This window comes from Dermacentor albipictus, chromosome 10 (genome assembly GCF_038994185.2).
Source record: "Dermacentor albipictus isolate Rhodes 1998 colony chromosome 10, USDA_Dalb.pri_finalv2, whole genome shotgun sequence".
NCBI classification, from domain to species: Eukaryota; Metazoa; Arthropoda; class Arachnida; order Ixodida; family Ixodidae; genus Dermacentor; species Dermacentor albipictus.
Genome location: NC_091830.1, coordinates 92,673,811 through 92,686,255, shown reverse-complemented (window position 1 = coordinate 92,686,255; position 12,445 = coordinate 92,673,811). Strand labels below are relative to the sequence as shown.

Below are 12,445 nucleotides of genomic sequence, written 5' to 3'. Positions count from 1 at the left end.
GGCCCAAGGGGGCCTCTTCGACCAGGCGGCGAGGCTAGCCAGGAACACTGGTGTCCTGGAATAGGGATTCACCCAACAGCTTCCCTCGCACCCTACCATTTTCCTCATTGCCCTAGTCCCTCTTAATAATTAAACAAGTTTTTCCTCCTCCTCGTCCTTTCTGGGACGTGTCAGTGTAAGGGTAGAGAAAGTCAGTTATCAAGTGAGGTGGCCTTGCCAAGTTCTATGCACTTGTATATGTATCTCGCCTCTACATCCGAACGCGATTAACAGGATGGCGCTATCTACAAATCGTTCACTGAAAAAGTATTTTAGCGTTTCAAGCATAGAGTTTAATACAATGTATACTAGAGGAAAATGTGGCGCTAGTGTCTCAGGGAGCTGCAGGAATACTTATTTAGCCATCGTGGGAATAAAGGATTTGTCTCAGCTCAGTCCTTTCATCTTCAGACGGCTTTGAAGCTTTGCAAACTCATTTTCATATATTTACGCTGTCATAAAGAACTAAACAAGCATAAATAATATTATCCAACGGCAAGATTCAAGCGCAGGATCTCTATCATACAAGCCCAATGTTGAAACCTTAGGAACAGAAAGTAGGAACAGACGTTTAGGAATAGGGTACCCATCGTCACTTTGTTTATGCCGCGGTAATCGCCACATGGTCGCCACTCACCTGTGTTCTTGGGCACAATGTGCACAGCAGATGAACAAGAGCTGGTGGCAGGACGAATGAAGCCCAACTCGAGGATGTGTTCGAATTCTTGCTTTGCAATTTTCAGACAGCCTGGTGCTAAGCGGCGGTGTCGGCGTATACTGGTGGTCCTTTAGTCACAGTGTTGTTGCATGACGTTGTGCACCATTTCAAGAGGGGGGAACATCTGGCGAGGGTTGTTCGAACAGCTCTGGAAATTACAGTAGGATTGCCGACCATGGTTTCGGTGCTTCGGTGAGTACTTGTACGATAGGCAAAGGTGGTGCCGACGTGGTGATACCTTGTACGTACAGGTTTGTTGAGGAGTCAATAAGGCAGCAGTCATGAAGGTCGTCGAGCAGGTTAAACTTCCGCAGAAAATCAGGGTCGATGATCGACCCGCGGACGTCAGCGATGGTGAATATCCATGGAAAAGGGAATAGCAGACCGAGGTCAAAAGTGACTGATTTCTGGCCGTACATTTTAATGCTGAAGCCGTTGACGGCACTGAGAAAAGACATGTCATGGCGATCTCTTCTGCGATCTTGAAATGTAGGGCGAATGACACAAATTACCGCACCAGTGTTTGGAAGATAGCGAACTTTCCTGACACGTCCGGTGACGTAGAAGAGGCGGCTTGATGTTGATAGAGCCAGTCGCACTACCGGTCATCAGGGACTGACCCGACCGTTTCTCGGAAAGTTGCAAGGCGGATGGCACTGCTGTGTGTTCTCGCCAGAAGAGCTGAGAAAAGTTTGCTTCCATTTCTTCCAGGGTTTGTTGGTGTGAGAGTTTACATGCTCTTCGTAGCAACCCTTCGTGATTCCTGACAGGAATATTCGCACGCTTTTCACTGTATCTTTATCACTGTGCCAGTAGTTTTAGTTGCATGTATGTTCATAAAATATTAGCCAGGAGTCGGGACTACTAGCCTCTCCATCAAACGTCTGTTTTCACGTGTTCATGATTCGGTCTGTTTATTACTCTTTCAGTCACGTTCCAAACGCATTATTTCATTTTGCTGTTTCTTCTGTTCCTGATGCACTCCAAGAAACTTAGTGATCAAGTTCACGTCGCTGTGAGACAAAGCAACGGTAGCAGGCTTCGCGCAGGTTCAAATTGCAGTCACAAAAAATTCTCATAATCCTGAAGTGTCATACGCAGCTTCACTTTGTGTGTCACAATTCAATCGTATGATGTGAGCTCTCTTGCAGCGCTTACATAGGAGACAAATACATCGGTGCTTACTGCTTCCGGAAGAGCTTGCTGCTCTTCATCTCCAGGGGTTTTAGCCAAGATTCCCGTGCCACCGCGTTGATTTATTCCGATGATGAAGTTTTATGGGCATATAAGCCACTGCGAACTGAGCGATGAGACATATAAGGCCTTCGCCTTAAAAAGAACGGAAGACCGGTCGCCCAACAATCGAACGCTCACATGCCCTGCCGGCCTTGCTCGCTTTGGTGGCGTGTCGGGTGCATGTATCTGGCACGTCTGGCGTGTCAGTGGCTTGTCGCTAGGTAACGCAAGAAAGATAAGTTCCGAAGTGTAACTTCATTTACAAGTAAAATTCTTTCGGTTCTCGCGGGACAGAATAGAAAGAAGAACACGTATGGTAACTTATATTTAGGCAAACAACTTTATTAAGGTACTGAGCGACTAGCCGGCAGAGACCCTTAGGGGTTCCCAGCTCCCCGCTGGCTGCTCCCATGTCGGACTTGGGAGGACGAGGCTCTCCACTCGTCCACAGGCCCTCTGGACAGCCGTGGACTGGATGTTGAGTTCGGTACTTGAGATGGCCTCGTCCCAGTGCTGTTCGCGGGTTAGTGTGGTATCGCGTAATGCAGGACACTGCCAGAACATTGATCTAGAGTGCTAAACTCCTCCCACAATCCGGGCACTGCGGATCTGTTTGTGTTAATCCTGCATAGGAAACCTCGTGAGGGATATGACCTCGTCTGTAGCATGCTAAACGTGACCACTTGAGATCTAAATAGTTGTGGGTGTAGAGGTGGGAAGCGCCTACGTTTCTTTTTATAGTGGGATACGATTTCATGGAAGGTTAGTAATGGGTCGCCCTGGCCGATCTCGACCAGATCTAATGAATCTGCATCGCCGTCGCGGCGCGTCAGTTCTCACGCACAGCGGTGAGCAATCTCATTGGGGCTCGGGCAGCCCGGCAGCACGTAGTCGACCATGTGAGTGGGGAACCACGTAATGTAACACACGAGGTCACAATTGGTTTTGGACTTACTTCTCAGAATCGTCGCAGCCGGTCTCGCAACCATTCCTGAGGCAGAATCCCTGACGGCCGCGCGGGTGTCAGTGTAGATACACTTCTCGTCGAGTGTCCACTCATATTGAATTTCTTTATGATATTGCGCTCTGAACGTAGGCGCGACTGCCGTGCCCGTGCGTAGATGGCGGAGTGACATGCCTTCCCCGCGTAGAAGCCCAGGAATGATAGGGCATGGCCTCCAGGAAAACGCGCTTGTATAGCGAGCTTTCTATGTTATCGGAGCTGCAGGGAAGCAGCTCCGACAACACATAGAACATCGAGAGTGCCTACACCTCCTGGCTATCGGGCGGCAACGGACACGGGGCAGGAATGGGGGGGGGGAGGACTTTCCTCCCCGCGCGATCACACCCTCTCCACGGCTATGTAAGCTTGTATACCACACCCGGTATTAGGAATTGCGTCAAGGGAGGCGATTTCTTCACTGGTGCATGATAGGACAAACTCCGGGAAAAAAACATAAGAAATCAAGCATGCTGCTGTGGCAACGGTTTGTTAATGCGCGAGGGGGAGATGCATCATCCTTATGATATTCTATGGGCTCGACAAGCACATGACTTCCTCTACAGGCGCCAATGAAACCAACACCACTCGCATTTACTTGTGCAGATTGTTTTCCCCTTTCCGATTTTGTTTTCAACACTCTTCGGCTGATAATTTCGACGTCGTACACATATCACGCGTGAAACGCGTCTTTGTGAAAACTTCTGTTTATGATACGTGAGCCAGCACGCCATTGGTCGCGGCTATCTTGCTTCGGCAAAACATTATAGGCAGGGAAATCAATTTATTCACTATTTTTATTAGCAACCTTTCGCACAGCAAGGCATTGAATACACAATTCAATGATTTAGAGCTGCTGATCCAATATCCGTCGATCCATCGAGCATATCCCTTGATCAATAAACGCCAATGTATGAAAGCCGCTAACCATACAGCTAGGATAGAACTGGCAGAACTTTCGAAGTTAATCAACAAGCTTAAGACAGCTGACATAAGGAAGTATAATATGGATAGAATTGAACATGCTCTCAGGAATGGAGGAAGCCTAAAAGCAGTGAAGAAAAAACTAGGAATTGGGCTGAATCAGATGTATGTCTTAAGAGACAAAGCCGGCAATATCATTACTAATACGGATGAGATAGTTCGAGTGGCTGAGGAGTTCTATAGAGATTTATACAGTACAAGTGGCAGCCATGAAGATAATGGAAGAGATAATAGTCTAGAGGAATGCGCAATCCCACAGGTAACGCCGGAAGAAGTAAAGAAAGGCTTGAGAGCTATTCAAACGGGGAAGGCAGCTGGGGAGGATCAGGTAACAGCAGGTTTGTTGAAGGATGGTGCACAGATTGTTCTAGAGAAACTGCCCACCCTGGATACGCAATGCCTCATGGCCTCGAGCGTGCCGGAGTCTTGGAAGAACGCTAACATAATCCTAATCCATAAGAAAGGGGACGTCAAAGACTTGAAAAATTATAGAGCAGCTTACTGTCAGTTGCCCACAAACTATTTACTAAGGTAATCGCAAATAGAATCAGGAACACCTTTGACTTCTGTCAACCAAAGGACCAGGCAGGATTCCGGAACGGCTACTCAACAATAGACCATATTCACTCTATCAATCAGGTGATAGAAAAATGTGCGGAATATAAGCAACCCTTATATATAGCTTTCATTGATTACGAGAAAGCATTTGATTCTGTCGAAACCTAAGCAGCCATGAAGGCATTACGGAATCAGGGTGTAGATCAGCCGTATGTAAAAAGACTGAAAGATATCTACAGCAGCTCCACAGCCACCGTAGTCCTCCACAGAGAAAGCAACAAAATCCCAATAAAGAAAGGCGTCAGGCAAGGAGATACGATCTCTCTAATCCTATTCACAGCGTGTTTACAGGAGGTATTCAGAGACCTGGATCGGGAAGAATTGGGGATAAACGTTAATGGAGAATACCTTAGCAACTTGCGATTCGCTGATGATATTACCTTGCTTAGTAACTCATGATTACAAAAACGGCGCCGAATAAAACAACACACGAAGAAGGGAAACACGAGACAGCACGTAGGCGCTTCTGTTTCCCTTCTTCGTGTGTTGTTTTATTCGGCGCCGTTTTTGTAATCATGCTTAACCAACTAGCCCACCAACACATGCTCAGTTACTTCATCTCTAGGTCAGTGGGCCCTTTTCCTTGTTTCGCGCCTACGTGCTGTCTCGTGTTTCCCTTCTTCGTGTGTTGTTTTATGCGGCGCCGTTTTTGTAATCATGCTTAACCAACTAGCCCACCAACACATGCTCAGTTAGTAACTCAGGAGACCAATTCCAATGCATGCTCACTGACCTGGAGAGGCAAAGCAGAAGAGTGGGTCTAAAAATTAATCTGCAGAAAACTAAAGTAATGTTTAACAGTCTCGCAAGAGAACAGGAATTTACAATAGGTAACGAGGCACTGGAAGTGGTAGCGGAATACATCGGCTTAGGGCAGGTAGCGACGGTGGATCCGGATCATGAGACGGAAATAATCAGAAGAATAAGAATGGGCTGGGGTGTGTGTGGCAGGCATTCTCAGATCATGAACAGCAGGTTGCCATTATCCCTCAGGAGAAAAGTGTATAATAGCTGTGTCTTACCAGTACTCATTTACGGGGCAGAAACCTGGAGGCTTACGGAAAAGCTTCTATTTAATTTTCAGACGACGCAATGAGCTATGGAAAGAAGAATGACGGGTCTAACGTTAAGTGATAAGAGCAGATTGGGTGAGGGAACAAACGCGAGTTAATGACATCTTAGTTGAAATCAAGAAAAAATTACCGACGATTACGTTACTTCCTAATGCGAAATGTGAGCGCAGCAAATAAGCTGTTTCACCTTTTCGATAGATTGAGGCAAAGAAATCGAGCAACACATGTATGCGCTATCACAGAATTTTTTTTTATTTTTCACACGTATTCCTTTAACAAAGACTCCACTAACAGTTCTTGACAGTCATGAAGGAAGCTTTGTGGTTGGAGAAATAGACTGATATATGTTCGACTTGGTACACCAATGCTTGATTCTCAAAGACGAGATCTATACAAGTGCCTCGCGAGGTTGTCACAGCCGTGGGACGCGTTACGAGCGAGAGGAACGGGATGTTCTCCCGCATAAGTGTTAGGAAATTGCTGTTTGTCTTTATGTCAACATTAAAGTCCCCCACTACTAACATCGGTGTGGATCGATGGACGGTTAATGCGAGTTGCAGGAAGTGCACGACGTCTTTCGTGAGTGCGGTAGGGGCGAAGTAGGCAGCTACTACCAGCAAGCCGTTGGGCAACTTTGCGGCGCACAGTTCGCCAACTTCAAAGTTCGAGCCGGCGCTTTGACAACCGGAGACTCGCAGGAACAGGTGGGAGTGGGGCGGCGTGTACACCCAGCGGCAAACGATGGGGGCAGAAGCGCGTGCAGCAAGCGGACAACACGATAAAGGGAGGAGGGAAGAGATAGCAGCGACTGACTGATGCCGCTGACGCCGATAGTGAGTCAACCCCAGCTGCGGAGTTGGTTTCAGGGACAACGCCGCCGATGCCGACACAAACTATATGATACCCTCGCTTCCGCAGCGCTAAGAACCAGGGGGGGGGGGGACCCTTTCCTCCTCTTTCTGCATGGCGGCGACGGTGTTCTATGCAGTCACGTTATCTTGACTCTCTAGCGGCGTCAGCGGCATCCAGCGGTATCAGTCGGTCGCTGCTAGCGCTGGGGGGATGAAAGGGGGGCGGAGCTGGTTACGAGGCCGACGACGACGCGAAACCCAGGAACGGACGCCAAAGAGCTGCGCTCTAAAAGAAATGGCCATGGGCAGGACATGTAATGAGGAGGGAAGATAACCGATGGTCACTAAGGGTTACCGACTGGATCCCAAGGGAAGGGAAGCGTAGCAGGGGGTGGCAGAAAGTTAGGTGGGCGGATGAGATTAAGAAGATTGCAGGGACGGCATGGCCACAATTAGTACATGACCGAGGTTGTTGGAGAAGTATGGGAGAGGCCTTTGCCCTGCAGTGGGCGTAACCAGGCTGATGATGATGATTACGGTGATCCAATGGGCACATATATACTACGATTATACGTACTTAAGACAGCTTGCTACACTTTTTCATAGTATGAAAATTGCTACACAAGCAATGTTTTTGCTTTATACAAATAAACTTTACCATAGCAATTTTGTCGCAACAGTTATTGGTGAATAATAAAAAAGGTTGTCATGATCAGCAGATACACATTATGCGCATACCTTAATATCAACATGCATTTTAATCCATACAACGGGTATACATTCTAGCGGAAAAAACATGCTATACCTAGTAAATTTCCTGCACTGATCTCCATGTGCTAATGCGCCGATAAATATTTAGCAAAATATATTGAAAATGTCTATAGTTACCTATTTGATTTTGTTTCTTGATACATGTGAGACAACTAGGGCTTCATTCAGACCTGTAACTTGGTGAACAAGGTATCAATACGAAATTCCTCACGAGCATATTGTAGTTTCATAAAATTTGTAAAGCACTCCATTTGTTCTATCATCATCCTGGCATGCAATTAACATTTCCCAGGCAATAACAAGTATGCAGTTTGTTTTATTTTGTTGAACAACAGTAAATACAAGAGAAACTTGTGCCAATGAGCGGCTAATCATCGATGAGCTTGGGCAAGGACCGAGTGATGCACAATGGTATTCTTGAATGCATCGCTTCGGGACACGGAGAAATATTTTTCAGTGACACAAATCAGCTGCATTTCACGCATTGCGGTAAACTGCTAAGAAGAAGTGTCTTTTGAAATGTTCTTAAGGCCTTCCTCTGATACGCTGAACGTATATTCTTCTATTTCTTTACAAGAGCCAACAGGCTCAGTTCGATAGGGCCTGTTTGAAGGATAGAGCAGGTGTGAGCATGTGTAACGAGTTTAGGCATTGACTGGAGGTCATTCGTAATGAGAATTTCTGTCGACAGAATCAGGAGGCGAAAGTACTTCAACGTTTCTATAGCACTAGTTTCTGGCACAGCATGCTTTCTTAGCTTGCTGAGATTATGCGTCAATTTGTCAAAAGGAAATCCGCCCCCCATCCCTCACCTCTACATACAAACACTTTTGCCATAATAATGAAAAAAGTCACAAGTGAAGAGCACCATTAGTAGTTGCACAGCATTACTGAAGTAAGCTCAAGAAGATTCTTGCATCCCAAGTTCTGTGTATAGAAGCCATGAAGTAATTTTTAAAGAGGGGCGTGGAACTGTGGGAGCAATAATTGACTGCCCAAAGAATAGCGTGCACGACCTTATGGAAATATTGAAATATACTGAAATATCGTATAAAGATATGCTAATAAATAGAACGCCCTAAGAGCTATTCGGATTACGACAAAGAATCAAATATCAGTAAGAACTTTTTTTGCACTGTTGAAGTTTCTGGAGTTTTTTTTTTTTTGCAGCAGACTATCTCTGACATGGTTTTTCAGATCCATATTGATGTCATTTATGTGAAGCATAAGCCACATAGAAGAGTAATGGTTTGAGCCATACCACAGAATGTAAAATAAGCCCCACATTGTAGAACTGCTGCAGCAGATCTAGGCGACACTCATTAGTGCACGATATTTTCTATAGTATAACGCTGTGTATCTTACATTTCAGTACAGTGGTCACACCGCACAAGTGCGCGACCGCGCCAACGTGCTCCAGAAAACATTTCTCCATGTCCTTCCCTTCCGCTTGCCATAATGGAATGCCACCTGGCACCGCAAGAGTTGGCAGAACTTTCGACTCATATGATACATCAGATCGTCAAGTGCTTCTCCTGTGGTAATCTTTCGGCAGCTCTTTATCTTGGTTGACTTGCGATACCTTTATGTATCGTTACATAGTCGTTTGATGACGCCTGCAGTCTTTCGTGAGTATATTTTCCGCCTTTGGCCTCACTAAGGCACTGTAGAACCTGTAAATATTTACACATAATTAGGACATATTCTTGAGTTAGTTGGAAAATTTTCGCTAAGGGTACATGTTCCGTAAATGAACACTACACACAAGCACACAGGACGACCGCAGCGTTCTGTCTATGCTTGGGTGTCATGTTTCCTTGCAAAGCGAATTCCTTTGGCACCTATTGCGTTCCATATGACATCGTTTCACATTCATGGAAACGCGGCATGAGAAGCTCGTTCATTATCAAATTTCTAGTGTATGTGACAAACAAACACAACAGTTTTCGAAAAATAGTGCTTTCAACCCATGCAGGTCAGTTCTGATTATACTTAGCTGCAGGATTTCAAGTAGAAGTATGCCTCAAAAATTTCATGAAGAAAGTTACAAGTTTTAGTGCTGTTAAATATTCATGCAACATTCATTACTGGTTTCTCGATAGCTGGCTGAGAATGCTAAGCATCAGGTTTTAGAGCTAGATTTTTCTCTATCTATGAAAGTTTTTTTTCGTCTACCTAATGATTACGTAATTGAGCGTTTTATTGATCTTTGCTTCATTTTTCTACACATTACCCAAAAGAGAACTAAGTTGCAATAGTTGAAACTGCTGGGCAACTGAACATAGGAATTTTCGCTCCGGAAAAGTTTGGGCAATAAATAGGAATGCCAAAAGTTAGAACACGGCAGCGCGAAGCAACAACTGGCTTCGCCGTATCGTATGCGATAGCGTCAGGCGCGGCGCGACATTTTACGCGTGTGAATTCGCTCATTGTCAGCGAAAACTGTGCGACGTTTTACTTCAGCCTAGAATGGGAAACATCGCGCAGCACAGACGAGCAAGCGAAATAGAGAAAGTGACAAGCACGCGCTTTCTTGGCGCACACGGAAAAACATTCGATGCGCAACGCCACATGGAACACGGCGCCGTAGCAACGACTTGGAAAAGACAGCGCTCGCCGGGGTCATGGCACTTGCGTAGCGCCCTGGAAATTAGTTTCTCTACGAAAGTAATGAACTACAGAAGCACAAATTCTCAACCACTATAATAACTTGCTTTCCTTACCTGTCACGATCAGGAACCCCCTTCCACTCCAACAGTCAGCAAAGCCCAGCACAACAGCCTTATTTTCACCGGGTCGGCGTAGTCCTATTGAGAAGTGGTTCGAATAGGCACGGTAGCCGTTGTACATCTGTTCCAATGTCAACCCCGCTAGGACTCCCCATTTAGAGCAATCTTGCATATATCACATCTGAAAAATGGGTAAAATACCGTGTGGTCATGAATAAAGAACACCAAAAAAAACGAAACCAAAGTTCAGAGTAGGAGTAAACGACGAAAGAATTCGGCCCTTCTAGACAAAGTTTTACAAGTCAAGCACACATCGGTCGTCGCGCACGTAACTCGAACTTCTGCTTGTAATTCAAAGCGCAGTGAACGGTACGTAATTGATTCTGTATTTCTTCTGGGGGAGAGGTCCTGCCATGTTCATGAATGAACACTGAAAGGTAGTAATGTAGAGACAAAGAACTGGTCACGGGAATTCTCTCCAGCCTAGCTAGTTTGTGTAGCAAGCATACGAGTGATGAAGAAATTACGGCCACTGACCAAGTCAAGGTGAAAAAACACACAGAGACGTTTCGGGACCCGTACGGGTTCCTTGATCACACTAAAAGCGGGCAAAAGCCGCAAGTCGTTTTTATGCCAAAATGTGACGTAGGGAACGGGTGTAGTTAGCAGGAAGATTTCCATCAGTCCTGTTGATATTGTTGTCAGTAGTTTGAATAAATAAAGATTCTAACAAGAGTCGCGTCATCGAATTCTTTTCCTTAGCTATTATAGCCGCGTTTTCCCAATCGATGCGGTGACTGCGATTATCGGCGTGTTCAGCAAGGGCGTTCGATACTTTTTTCTTGTTAGAGACGTCCCTTTGGTGCTCTTTTAATCTTCTCGTGAACTTGCCCGTTTCACCGATATAGCCACACGCGTCACACCGATGTAGCCACACGATGGGCCACACGCATCTGCTCAAGTGACCATGAAATGCAGAACGAACTGAAGAAAATTCGTCACGAATTATCCAGGAACGGGTACCCCAAGAAGTTTATTGACAAAATGGAAGCCCAGGTCCTCCATCCAAAGCCGTCTCAAGGCAAGTCGCTCATGAAACGCGCTGGCGTCCCATATGTTCCTGGCGTCAGCGAAGCTCTTAGCCGCGTATTCTCAAGATACGATCTCAGAATAGCCCACATGCCATCCAACAAGCTGAGAAATCAGCTTGTTAACGTAAAGGATCAGCTTGAAAGCAAGAATTATCCCGGTGTCATATACAAGATACCATGCGCAGACTGCAGTTGCAGCTACATCGGTGAAACGGGCAATTTCACGAGAAGATTAAAAGAGCACCAAAGGGACGTCTCTAACAAGAAAAAAGTATCGAACGCCCTTGCTGAACACGCCGATAATCGCAGTCACCGCATCGATTGGGAAAACGCGGCTATAATAGCTAAGGAAAAGAATTCGATGACGCGACTCTTGTTAGAATCTTTATTTATTCAAACTACTGACAACAATATCAACAGGACTGATGGAAATCTTCCTGCTAACTACACCCGTTCCCTACGTCACATTTTGGCATAAAAACGACTTGCGGCTTTTGCCCGCTTTTAGTGTGATCAAGGAACCCGTACGGGTCCCGAAACGTCTCTGTGTGTTTTTTCACCTTGACTTGGTCAGTGGCCGTAATTTCTTCATCATCATGTTGCCTGACCAGACGAACTTTCGTCGAACTCTTGACTATACAAGCATACGAGTGTTTTAGGAAAATATAAATTGCAAGTTTTGTACTTGTGGAAGCAATGAGGAGCAAACGCTAACCCATACCAAATCAATATTTCCGTCAGCGAGTCAGCTAGCATCAGTCCGCCGTTTTGCACGTGTCAACAAGTAGCTTAAATGTCTTACAACTCCGCATAAAAATGCGTCGTGCCAAACCAAAAAGCATATTAATTTGATAACAACCGCGGAAGATCTTTCGTTACGTCCCATAGCTGTTTTGATAACAAAAGCGCGTGTTTTTTCATAACTACTCCCGAAAAAGTGCGATTACCTCTCTTCCGCTGAGTACCGGAACAATTTCGCCCTGCTCTTGCTCACCGAGTCGCCACACCACAAAGCGGCGCAGTTAAGCCTTGTTCCCCTTTCATCAGTTTTTCCAACATGGCCGGAACTTTTCGCAAAAACTTTTTTACCTGCCGAGCAAACGAAAAAACGTGCACATGCATAGAAAGCGGCGATATCGTATGAACAGAATGGCAGACGAGTGACAACAGAGATTGCGCCACCCTTGGCGCAACAAGCGAAGTGACAAAATAAAGATAGAAGACGCCGAAAAAAAAACTAGCCAAGCCCACATTTATTTCCACGCATAATTGCATCACTTTATTGTTATGTATGTGGGAAATATAGAGCCACATATGCGAAATCTCGAATTTTTC

General features: G+C 45.6%; 1 long non-coding RNA gene across 2 annotated transcripts; it reads right to left on the bottom strand.

Moving 5' to 3' along the window:
- Window positions 1–8,479: 8,479 nt before the first annotated feature.
- LOC135918144 (uncharacterized) lies at window positions 8,480–12,214 on the bottom strand. Of its 2 annotated transcripts, none has more exons than XR_010569573.1 (3): window positions 12,058–12,214; window positions 10,014–10,200; window positions 8,480–8,963 (listed from the first exon to the last, which is right to left on the bottom strand). It is a non-coding gene; the product is annotated as an uncharacterized lncRNA (long non-coding RNA). The 2 variants fall into 2 exon arrangements; XR_010569572.1 differs by lacking the exon at window positions 12,058–12,214 and adding an exon at window positions 10,557–10,885.
- Between the last annotated feature and the right edge of the window lie 231 nt (window positions 12,215–12,445).